Source organism: Miniopterus natalensis, chromosome 1, assembly GCF_054644295.1.
Source record: "Miniopterus natalensis isolate mMinNat1 chromosome 1, mMinNat1.hap1, whole genome shotgun sequence".
NCBI lineage: Eukaryota > Metazoa > Chordata > Mammalia > Chiroptera > Miniopteridae > Miniopterus > Miniopterus natalensis.
Genome location: NC_142081.1, coordinates 75,382,413 through 75,395,069, shown reverse-complemented (window position 1 = coordinate 75,395,069; position 12,657 = coordinate 75,382,413). Strand labels below are relative to the sequence as shown.

The following is a 12,657-nucleotide window of genomic DNA, read 5'->3' as shown; positions in this document are numbered from 1 at the left end:
ATTTGTTGATTTATTGACGATAACCATTCTGACAGATGTGAGGTAATATCTCTGTGGTTTTAATTTGCATCTCTCTGATGATTAGTGATGCTGAGCATTTTTTCATACACGTGTTGGCCATCTGTATATCCTTTTTGGAGAAGTGTCTATTTAGGCCCTGTAACCATTTTTAAATTGGATTGTGTGTTTTTAGGTGTTGAGCTGTATAAGTTCTTTATAAATTTAGAATATCAACCCCTAATGGGATGTATCATTGGTGAATATCTTCTCCCATTCAGTAGCCTGTCTTTTCATTTTGTTGATCGTTTCCTTTGCTGTGCAAATACTTTTTAGTTTCATGTAGTCACATGTGTTTATTTTATCTTTTGTTTCCCTTGCCCAAGAAGCTATATTAAAAAAAAAACATTGCTAATAAAGGGCATATAGGACAAACCTACAACTAACATCATACTCAATGGAGAAAACTAAAAGTGTTTTCCTTAAGATCAGAAATAAGATAGGGATGTCAATTTTCACCACTCTTATTCAACATAGTACTGAAAGTCCTTGCCACAGCAATCAGGTAAGATGAAATAAAAGGCATCCAAATTGGAAAGGAAGAAGTAAAACTGTCATTATTTGCAGATGACATGATACTGTATATAGAGAACCCTAAAGATTCCACCAAAAAACTACTAGAATTGATGAACAATTTCAGTAAAGTAAGCAGGATACAAAATAAACATAGAAATCAGTTGCATCTTTTATACCAATAATGAACTACTGGAAAGGGAAACTAAAAACAATCCCATTTACAATTGCATCAAAAAATAATACCTAGAAATAAATTTAACTCGTGACTTAAAACGCCTGTATTCGGAAAATTGTAAGACCCTGAAGAAATAAATTGAAGAAGATACAAATAAATGGAAGCACACATCATGCCTATGAATAGGAAAAGTAACATCATTAAAATGTCCATACTATCCAATGCAATCTATAGATTCAAAGCAATGCCTATCAAAATACCAATGGCATTTTTCACAGAACCAGAACAAATATTTCAAAAATTTATATGGAACCACAAAAGACCACAAACAGCCATAGCAATCTTGGGAAAAAAGAACAAAGTTGGAGGTATCACTCTACTTGATATCAAACTATACTACAAGGCCACAGTAATTAAAACGGCATGGTAATGGCATAAAACCAGACACACAGATCAATGAAACAAAATAGGGAGCCCAGAAATAAATTCATCCCTATCTGGTCAATTAATATATGACAAAGGAGGCAAGAACATACAATATGGTAAAGAGAATCTATTCAAGAAATGATGCTGGGAACATCTGACAGGCACATGCAGAAAAATGAAACTAGATCACCTTCTGGCACAAACTTTTTTTTAAAAAAAAAAAGCTTAAAAACACTTTGCCTTTGTGTTCTGTATTGGCCAAAAGGGAATGAGGATAAGCTGATATTGGTTGTTTACAGAGCAGAAGGAACCATACAAAGTCTTCTAAGATGCTATCTTTACAGGCACTTTTTCTACAAAGAAATCTGGCTCAGCTAGGTTAAATATATCACACAACTCTTTCACTTCCTCAAGGTCATTTTCTTGACCTGGTTCAATGTATGACTGTTTGGCAAATGGTGTTAGGTTATCTGGAAGTTTGAGGAACATATTGTTAATTAACAGAGGTAATTAAAGAAAAACCTAAATAAGGGAAGCTAGTCATACAAATATCTAGCACTACGGCTGGGAAAAAAAGCACCTAATCCTTCACACTAACACATCATGATGTATATTTTACCACAGCAATGAGATCCAAAAGCCTTCCTAACCATATGGGTTTATGCAGCACCTAAGAATACTTGTTCCAGTCCTTATTTAATCTGTAATGTTTTGGGAATTACTGAGGATTAACCCTGGATTTGGTGCCTACGGAAGGGGTTCTTGTGGTCTTTGGAGTACCCTGTTATAGTCATTGCCTCTCCCAGATTAGGCACTGCATATTCCACTGTTCCTGCTGTAGCCGCTGCTTCTGATTTACTTTTTTTTAACCCTCACCTGAGGTTATGCGTATTGATTCAAGAGAGAGAGAAATATAGATTGGTTGCCTCTTGTATGCGACACAACCAGAAACTGAACCCACAACCTAGGTATGTGCCCTGACCAGGAATCAAACCTGCAACCTTTCAGTGTATGGAAGGATGCTGCAACCAACTGAGCCACACTGGCCAGGGCTGCTTCTGATATTTTAATAGGCTTTGAGCAGCCTGCAACTCCTGGCATTGCCTAGACTGCTGCAGTTATTCCTTCTGTAACCCCTGGTTCTCTCTGTGGTAGAATTTTTAAGTATGCTTCTCTGAGGCCACCTCCAAGGTCTAGGCCTTCCTTTTAAGCTCATTTCTCTCCTTCCCAACAGCCTAATGTCTGGCTCACTCATTTGTTTCCTCAGTGATGGTTTTTCCCAGAGGAACTGGCCCTTGATTGCCTGTACTTCTGCAGCTGTCTCAGCTTGGAATTTGTTTAGCTCCTCCTGTAATGTCTGCATTTCTCTCTCCTATTCTCCTTTAATAGCGGAAGGTCCCTCGTTGCCTGCAACTGCTGCTTCAAATTGGATTGGATCTTTTCCTTTGGCAAGGACTCTGAAGCTTTGAAGTTTGTTTCCCATACGTAGAGGCTAGTTCTTGTCTTCATTCAATCTCCGCATTATTTTTGTAAATAGCTGTCCCTAGCTTCTCAAGTTACCTTCTATACTCATCAGTTTTGTTGGTCAGGTGTTAAAGCAAGAATTTATTTTCAGCCTGGACAAATAGCTGCCTAGTTTCCTCCATTAGCAGTTTTTACTGGATTTGAGCTTCTTTTATTTGCTTGTTCAGCTTCATTATTTCCACTGTCTTTTCTTTAAGCCCTTTCACTGCCTTTGTTGGCTTCACAATCAATGGTAAAAAGCTGAAAGCTTTTCCTCTACTATCTGGAAGAAGATAGGGTGCCTTCTTTCCCCACTTTTATTCAACATAGTACTGTAAGTCCTAGTCAAAGCAATTAGGCAAGAAAAAGAAATAAAAGGTATCCAATTCAGAAAGGAAGAAGTAAAATTGTCTGCTTGCAATTGACATGATATTATACAGAGAAACCCTAAGATTCTACCAAAAAAGTGTTAGAACTAATAAACAAATCCAATAAAGTTGCAGGATACAAAATCAATATAGAAAAATCAGTTGCATATCTATACATGAGCAACAAACTATTGAAAAACTATCAAGAAAACAATTTCATTTACAATAGCATTAAAAAATAAAATATTTAGGAATAACTTTAATCAAGGAGGTAAAATGTCTATAACTGAATATGTAACTGAATATGTAGTGTTGGGGGACTGGCTCCTTAGTGCTGAAACATGTCAGTGGCTGATTGAATGGGATGTAATCTGTGCATCAAAATTGAGGTGCTGTGCCCAGCTGGCATGGCTCAGAGGTTGAGCATCAAACTATGATCCAGGCAATCGTGGGGTTCGATTCCTGGTCAGGGCACATTGCCTAGGTTGCAGGATCGATCCTCAACAGGGGGTGTGCAGGAGGCAGCCAATCAATGATTCTCTCTCACCATTGATGTTGCTATCTCTCCCTCTCCCTCTGAAATCGATAAAAACATTTTTTTTAAATGAGGTGAGTGAGAGGGAATTTATTGTCAAGCCCCACAGGTATTGCTCCCATCAGAGAAAAAAAAAATTCCTCCTCAACTACATATCCTTCCATTTTTTGCAGGAAATGCAGCCCCATTCTAATCTTACGGGACCACCATTGTATATGCAGCCTATAGTTGACCAAAACATCGTTATGCGACACATGACTATAAAGCTTTGACAGGTACTGTCTCTGTTTTTGAAGAGAAGGATATGAAATATAGATAGAATAAATACTTAAAGGAGTTGCCCAGAGTCTAATCTACTTTTGAAATTGAGAAAATTGAAGGAGGAAAAAGTAGAGTGAAGTCAGCATAACTATTAACAGAACTAGAACCTGGGTCCAGCTTCCTTTCAACACAAAGAACTAGAACTGTGGAGTCAGCTTGAATTCTAAATCCCATCCTTAGCTCACAAATTTGACTGAGTTGTGGATACGATTCAGAATAAATTCTGTGGTTACTCTTTTCTGAGGAAGGCTAGAAGAGGAGGAGTGTTATTCCTGAATATTATCTGCAACAGTGAATAGTTGCAGCAGTACTATTTGGCTATGGACTTTCAGAGCACAGGGCACTGACAGAAATTCAGTCTCTCAGTTGTCCAGTTAGAAGCTGACATTTGACAGTAATCTGTGAGCTTCTCATGAACAAAGTGTTCTTTTTTTCCATTCATGGCACCTACCTTAGGGTCTGGAAATATTACTCAGTAAATGTTTTAATTACATGATTGAATGCAAGAAGGGAGAATTTTTTTTTTTAAACTTTATTAATCTCTGGACAAAGTTTAAATAAGTAAAAAATAACACTGACACAGTGTCCATTTTAGAAATGATGATAAAACCCAGAGGCACAAAAATAATGTCTAAGTCAAAATTATTATATAAGCTAAGGATGGAATTTGGAATTCAAACTGGCTCCCTTCATTTCTAGTTCTTTGTATCAAATGTCTGTCTCTCACCCTCTTCTTTGCATGTTCTACTTTTTAACATTCCACACTGCATTGTGGATTGTTTATTCTAAACTATGTTTTGGTTCACTAATTAATTCTCTTTTCAGTTGTATTGCCTACACGCTGTACAATGTATTTGAAAAAATAAAATAATGCATTGGATGATAGCATCCTCCTCCAAAGAGAACTTCTATTGCTTCTCTTAGAGCTACTAATCCAAGACCGTCTTAATCCAAGTTCTAGATTTAAAATCCCCCGATTTGGCAAATCATGGGAAGCAGTGCTGCAAGTTCTTATGAAAGCTAAGCTAACATCAGTTCACTCCGGCTCTGAGGGCTCACTATTATGTGGTTCCAGCTCAGAATAAGGGGTAAACTATTCCTGGGGAACTCAGGTTTTGACTTATATCCTACCCCCTTAGTCTTGTGAGGCATCTGAAAGCAGACCTCAGCTTCAAAATTGATAGGTTATGATAAACAAAAGTCCTTAGAACAAAAGTAGTTTTGAGAAAATGGTCTCATTTCCATGAATTCTCATCTTCTCCCAGATGCTTCTAAGAATTCGTTTTTCATATTTTATCCAGCTTCTTCAGTTGTCTTTAGCAGGAGTGTTGGTCCAAATTACCAAGACTGCACATGATATAAACAGAATCTTGTTTGTTCTAAATCCCTAAATCTGTAAACTGGGAATAAAAGGAAATGTCCTTAACTTATTAAAAGGATCTACAGAAATGTACTGCAAATATCATACTTAACAGTGAAAGAGAAGAAACACTGCCATCAATATCACATATTAGACAAGGGTGCCTACTAACACTGTACCTATTTAAAATTCAACTGGTGATTCTAGACAATGCAATAAGAAAAGCAAAACAATTAAGAGGTATAAACACTACAAAAGAAAGGGCGAACTACCTAGAAATCCTATAGAAAAGCTATTGAAATAAATAACACTGTTTAAGAAATACAAGAAAAATACACAAAAATCAAGTTCCTAAGATAACAATTACTAATTTGAAAATAAATAAATAATATGTGTGAATATGCAAAAAGATTCCATTAATGTGGAAATAATAAGAGTTTAGATGTAGCTAAAGTAATATGATGTTTTAATCTTTGTTTCCCACTAAACATAAAACACATACATTTAAATGTAGGTTTCTGTGTTACAGATCATTTATAAAAGGGTAAGCCTTTGAAATATTATTAAACTTGACCAAAATAAATAAGTGCTATTTATTTTGTGTTTGCTTACTTGCACATTATCTAACTCCCTTACTAGATTATACAAAAGGGTAGGGACTGTGCCTGTTTTACTTATCATTACATCTTCTGCATAGAGTGCCCGGTATATAAGAGGTAAGATATACATATTTGTTGAATAATTATAAGTAAATGAACTCATTTAATTTTTGATCCTTAAATTTCCTAATGCTTTACATTTTGTATAAAATTCTACATTAATTAAAGTTCACCTTTTATACAGGTAATCAGCTTCATAAGAGCACCCCAAAATCTCAAGTACAAAATAAGTAACAACTTTCGCTTTCAAGTAATAGATTAATCTACTAATAGCAACAAAAACATCTCACAAAAAAAGAGAAGGGGGGATGAATCAATCAAGTTAGTGACTGCAGAATAATACCACTCCAGGAGAAACAAGGAGAATAAGAACCCCAACTTTCCATCACTAGACTATTGTTTACTTTCTCAACCAAAGAGCTGTCTCCAAAATCTCATTACAGCTGATGCTTTTGCAAGTTCCTACAGGCGTTATAAAGGCACTTTCATGTTCTAAGGTGGTTCTAACAAAATACTTAATGTGTCTACTCAGTAAATACTTTTCAAATAAATTTATCAAAAATTTTATAGCACAGCACCGGAACAAGAAACAAGCCCATTTAAGTGGCTGTCAGTTTCCATTTCCTCACTTGGGTTTAAGAACAAATAAATATCAAGTAAAAAGCACCTGAATCCACTAAAAATATGAGTGTTTTAAATGCTGTGACACAAAGGAGTCAAAAATACTAGCCTCAGTTTTTTCCTCTATAATACAACAAAATTTGGATTTCAGCCAACAACTTCCAAACTAGGTTTCAACCCAAAGCAATTTAGAAATAGATAAGTCAGAAACTCCTTAAAAATAAATTATGAATTATAATGAAAATGCTGACAGATGCTTCTTTATAATAATGCCTGGTGAGACTCCTATATCTTAGAAATGACTACATCATAATATATATGCAAGCTCAACATATTAAAATGCAACAATGCCTAGCTTATAATTAAATTACGACCATGAATAATAGTTCAGTAAAATAAGTTATGAAGAAAGTGTGATTTGACAAGAAAATATACTGAGTGAAAATATAATGTGAGCAAAGATTTATTAGAACTTGCCATTTAAACAAGAGGAAATTCAACATAAATACTAGGGAGAGAAGTAAAGAAGTATAAACTCAGTAGAGCCTAAAAATAATTGACTTCCAATGTGACAGGTGTAGACTATAATTACTTATGAAACCATATCTGTTATGAGATGATCATATCCCTAAGACCAAAATATAAAATTTTATATATCTAAATATATAACTTTTAAAAAAAAATTCTTAGTATTCCTGCTTCTAGAATCCTTGATCAGCTGCTCAGCTTTCTGCTACTACAACCTTTTCTGCAATTACACCTCATGCTGTCTTTGATAGTTGCAAGCCACCATTTCCATCAACCCCTGGTTTTGAACTCTCCACACCTATACTGCAACATATAATGGTTGTCAAAGCAATTGGGGCTAAAAACCCAGCATAAACAATTCTACCACCACAAAAAAAAATTACATATACAGATAGATATAGATATAGATATATAGATGATGATAGATATATAGAGATAGAGATAGAGACAGAGATATAGATATATGGTAAGCCCTCATTTACTGAGAAGCTAAAATAAAGAATCAACTTCATGCTTCAAAGTAAAGTTAGAAACCCAAGAGTATTACACAGATGACTTCATTATAAAGCTATATGCAGGCCTGAACATACGTCTCATGATACCAGGGCATTGCTCATCTTAAATAATTTATAATGAGCTTTCTTAAATGACACCACTTTCTTTAATTTCATCTAATGAAAATATTGGATTTGTGTATTTGCAAGAGTGTGTGCTAGTGGGTTATCCGCTAAATCAGTGGTTCTGAACAAGTGACAATTTGCTCCCTAAGGACATCTAGCGATGTTCGGAGACATTTTTCATTGTCATGAGTGGATGTTACTAGCATCTAATGAGTATTCAGCAGCCAGAAATGCTGATAAAAATCCAATCATATACAGAACAGCCCCTCCCAAAATATCAACAGTGCCACTATTGAAAAGCCTTCCACTAAACTCCTCTGTTTTCTTACCAACCAGCAATTCCCCTAGTTTCCCTTATCTTTAACTCAAACACTCAAACCATCAACCAAAAATCAGAACTTAAGGCAAAGAGGAGGACTGAAGTATGCAGATGACCTCCAAGAATAACTGATTCATGCATTCATTCAACAAACGTACCAAGTACAGTACTAGGCACTGGGGATACCGTGGTACCCAAGAAAGACAAGATTTCTTCTTTCATGCAGGTTATGTTCTAATGATGATTCTCAGGTTGAAGAAATCTTGAAACTAGTGAAAAACCTTCAATGTCTGACATATTCTGGAAAAGGTATGTAGCAATGCACATAGTTCTCAATGAAAGACATTTTTGGAAATGTCTTTATTTAATGAGCCAAAATAACCCTCCCTGTAGTTTTCACCCTCTGATCATAGTTCTGTTCTCTTGAGTCATAAAGAACAAATCCCTGTTCCACCTGACAGCCCTTTACACATTTTGAGATAGCTATTATGCATTTCTGAATTTTGTCTCCAAAAAGCTAAAACAATTCCACCAGTGACTCTTACAACTCGTTTTAAGACATGATCCTTGGGGCGGGGGAGGTTAACCAAAGAATTTATATGTATAAATGCATAACCCATGGATACAGACAACGGTATGGTGAAGGCCTGGGGCAGGGGGTACGTATGGGGTGGAAGGGGTCAATGGGGAAAAAAGGGGGACATCTGTAATTCTTTCAACAATAAAGATAAATTTAAAAAAAGAAAAGACATGATCCTTAAGATTAGAAGGAAATGAGTAAAAATACTAAGGTTTTGTAAGAATTTAAGCTATGAATTAGTAATTGCTAAATTTTCTTGAACTATCCTCCTCAAACCCTTAATATTGATTTTAATTAGAAAGAATATAACTAACCCTTATATATAAAGCAATATCATTGACAGTTGAGCTGTATTATCATATTTAGTTACCATAACAGTCCAATGAAGTAGCTAATACTAACTTTATTTTGGACATGAAGAAATCAAGCTTGGAAAAATTAAAGGAATTTTTACAAAGATCATACTGTCTTCCTAAGCTCATGCTCTTTTCACTTTAGCATGTTACCTAAAAATGGTGCTGGTTTTCACATTTTAATTAAATTGTTAAGCTTTCATGATTTCCATGAACCAATGTTATAATGAAGTTAACTCTCAGACTAGTTTATGGTTGGTTGCATAAACAAGAATCCTGTTCTAATATAAAAGCATTCTGCCCTGGCCAGTTTGGCTAAGTGGTTAGAGCATCGGCCCCAAGGACTGAAGGGCATGTACCTCGGTTACAGGCTCAAGCCCCACCCTGGTTGGGGTACATGTGGAAGGCAGCCAATCGATGTGTCTCTCTCACATCTCTCCCTTTCTCTCTCTCTCCCTCCCTCCCTTCCACTCTCTCTGAAAAGCAATGGAAAAAAATATATCCTCAGGTGAGGATTAAAAAAAAGAAGAAGAAAAAAAGCATTCTAAGACCAAATATCTTTTAATAAGAATATACATGTTCTTGTCCTACCTATATAACTCTCCATACAGATACACTGAATTATTTCATTAACAAACTCTATGTAATATATGCTTTCACAAGTTGCTATTTAGTAAGAAAACAAGAAAGACAACATCCATTTGAAATTTATATACATATTAGCCATATTGGAATAGTATACAATGCCCCAAATTCTTAAACTCATTCATGGGAGTCAGGCAGTATAACATCATGGCAGGAATTAACAAAACGGACTGGATTTGTAGCACTGAACAGCCTCTTAACCTTTCTAGGCATCTGTGTTCTAACGTAAAAATGGAGAAAATAATAGAACCTATTCTATTCTATTAAAATGGAGTACTGGTAACAGGCTCTTTTTTGTTGTTGTTGTTATTCCTCATCTGAGGATATTTTTTCCATTGCTTTTCAAAGAGAGTGAAAGGGAGGAAGGGAGCGGGGGGGGGGGGGGATGATGAAAAAGAGACACATCAACTGGTGGCCTCCCACACCCGCCCTGACCGGGGCTGGGGAGCAAACCTGCAACCCAGGTACATGCCCTTGACTGGGAATCGAACCAGAGACCCTCTGGTGCACAGGCTGACACTCTAACCACTGAGCACACTGCCCAGGGCAATAGGCTCTTAATTGGTCTCCCTTCTTCTATTCTTCTCGCCCTTCCTTCCCATCCTCCTGCTTCTATACTCTACAGTCTACAATAAACCACCAAACTGGTCCTTTTAAAACAAAGGTCAGAATATGTCACTGCACTGCTCAAAAACCTCCAATGGCTTTCATTGTCTATGGACTAAAACCCAAAATCCTACCATAGCCTAAAAGGTCCTAGACGATCTAGTCCCTGGCTCCCCTGCTCACTTTGTGTACTTGTTCCCTGAACTTGAAATGTTCCCCCAAACACCTGGATGGCTCCCCTTTCCTTCCATTCAAGTCTCCTTTAAATATCACTTCTCAGACAAGCTTGCCCTGATCATTCTCTATTGTCTTATCTTCCATCACTATATGTGTGGATTTTTAAATGCTGATGTTGGGCTTTGGGAAGTTTTTGAAAATTAGACAGCCAGAGAGAGAGACAGACAGAGGGAGGAAAGGGGGGGGGAGAGAGAAGGAGAGAGGAGGGGGGAGAGAGAGAGGGAGGGAGCACCAATGGCATAAAATGATAATTGCAGTTCACAAAGTAATTAAGTACCTCAGAAAGGCTTCTAGAATTCTACTTACAGAATTTATGGTTTTTCCTTTAACCTGATCTGGTTAGATCCCATTAACCCAAGTGTGTTACCAGGCCACAGCAGTCAATCACAAAATGTTAACAGCAGGGCATTATGATTTCCTTTTTTAATATTTTTTCAAGCTGTTGGTTTTTCTTAAAACCAAAAACTAAAATATACTCCAATCTTGAACAATTACAAAATACATGAATCACCAAAGCTACCCCATCAGCACTGAATGCATTAACAATTCAAATGAGGTTATAGGAGAGGCAGCTATAGTGTAACCAAAAGAGCTTCTTCCCAGATATATGTGACCTTATGCAAGCTACTTAGCTTCTCTCTATGCTTCCATTTCCTTATCTACAAGACAGAAAAAAATTACTCTACCTCATAAAAATATTACAAAAATGTAATAAAGTAAAGAAGGTAAGAATTCCAGGCATAAAATAAGCCACCCTAAATGTCTGTTTCTCTCAGGGCATGAAATAAAAACAGGCAATAGTGTGGAATCCACTAGAAATGCTTTACACTTTTGTGTAATGTCCACAATACCTGGCACAGGTCCAGTAAATGTTGGCCTTCTGTTAAGTTTTGTAGGAGAAACATGCATTATTCCCCAATGATGAGATGTAAAAGGATCACAGAAACTGAGCATTTTGCCTAACTATACACTTTACAAAGAGGCATCAGCATTTCTCTAGGCTTGAAAGACTTCCTAGCATTGTCGTTATTCATGACTCCCCAAAGTTCACGTTGTTTTTTACACATTTGCTTGTTGTCAGACATTTTGAAATTAAACTACATGCCACACTATTCTAGGTATTAGAGATGAAAAGAACAAGGATTCGTTGCTCATCTACTCATAAAGGAATTCAAGGGCTTTTAAAAATAATTAGTCTTAAGGTTTATAGAAACTCTAAGGAGTAAATCAATTACATTAGAAAAGAATTTATAGCAGTGCTGCCTAACAGAAGTTCCTGCAATGCTGAAAGTGTTGTTTAATATGGGCGATCTAATACAATAGCCACTAACACATAGGGCTATTGAGCACTAAAAATGTGGCTAATTTGACTAGGGCACTGAATTTTAAAGTTTAATTAGTTTTAATCTAATAGCCACATGTAGCTAGTATAGTTACTGTATTAGACAGCAGAGTTTTACAGGATAGGTAGTATTTGAGCTGAAGTCTTGAGAGAAGGGAATAAGGAAATAAAGGGGGTGGAGAACAGTGCAATCCAGGCAATGGAAAGGGCACAAACAACATGAAGGGTTGTGAGAACACCTTATGTTCAGGGAAGGCTGCCTGGGATATGTGGGGTGTGGAAAGGAGAAGAGAAAAATGAGGTTAAATGGATAAGACAGGGTCAAAATATGAATCCCCTTGAATATCAGGCTAACGAGTAAAATTTTATGCAGCAGACAACAAGAAAACAGATATCAAAGGCTTTAAAGCCAGGAAATACATGAGCATATCCATGCTTCAGCAAGACAAGTTGACCACAAAATGACTGATACACTGAAAGAAGAGACCAGAGGTAGGAAGACCAGCTATGTATGGAACTACTGCAGTCCTCCAAGTTAGATGATGAAGGCTCGGACTACTGCAATCACAACAAAAACAGAGATGAAGAATGAATTCAAGAGACATTTTGGAGAGAAAATTATTGGGATGTGGTTGACAACAATAAGTCAAAGTAAATACTACTGAGGTACCAGTCTGGAAAACCAGACAATATAGGCACTTTCTACATTGACTGAAGGCATAAACAAAGTCTATAGGCTCCTGCACAGAGCTGTTTGTAAAAAAATCAAAATATCTATTAATAGCTTAAAAGTTAAATAAAATATAGAATCATTTAAGACAGCATATTACATATTTATTAAAATCATTTTAAAAGACGCTACACTATCGGTAAAATATCAATAATA

The 12,657-nt window shown here is 36.3% G+C and overlaps 1 protein-coding gene and 1 pseudogene across 1 annotated transcript in view; both read right to left on the bottom strand.

The window, feature by feature from the left end:
* Positions 1-12,657, bottom strand: part of NUBPL (NUBP iron-sulfur cluster assembly factor, mitochondrial) — a 186,490-nt gene that overhangs the window by 81,377 nt on the left and 92,456 nt on the right. The window lies entirely within an intron of this gene.
* On the bottom strand, positions 1,499-3,821 carry LOC148094215 (coiled-coil domain-containing protein 121 pseudogene; annotated as a pseudogene).